Here is a 310-nt window from a genome sequence, read left to right as displayed (position 1 = left end):
TTAATCATTGTCTTATTTGCAACAAACCTACTACAACTTACATCAGTTATTGCAACAATTTGGTTAACACTTACGCGACTAAGGGTTACACATAATACAAAAAATATGTAGTTATGTATTTATTATAATGCAGTATAAAATATATAACATTATTTGTAACAAGTTGTACTAAACAGAATTACAAACGTAGCGGAAAGTGCGGTGATATAATATGACATTAGTTGAAATTCCTGAAAATGTCTTTCATTATCTCACCAAAGTGGAATTCATATGCAACGAAAAAATCAAGAAGCTTCAAAGCAATCACGAC

General features: G+C 29.7%; 1 protein-coding gene across 1 annotated transcript in view; it reads right to left on the bottom strand.

Annotated features, from left to right (window-relative positions):
• LOC119587632 overlaps positions 1–310 on the bottom strand; it is a 16,560-nt gene that overhangs the window by 5,330 nt on the left and 10,920 nt on the right. The gene's annotated exons all lie outside the window — the stretch shown is intronic.

The sequence above is a fragment of the Penaeus monodon genome, chromosome 22 (genome assembly GCF_015228065.2).
Source record: "Penaeus monodon isolate SGIC_2016 chromosome 22, NSTDA_Pmon_1, whole genome shotgun sequence".
NCBI classification, from domain to species: Eukaryota; Metazoa; Arthropoda; class Malacostraca; order Decapoda; family Penaeidae; genus Penaeus; species Penaeus monodon.
The sequence above is the reverse complement of the archived record's forward strand: the minus strand, read 5'-3'. Positions and strand labels throughout refer to the sequence as shown.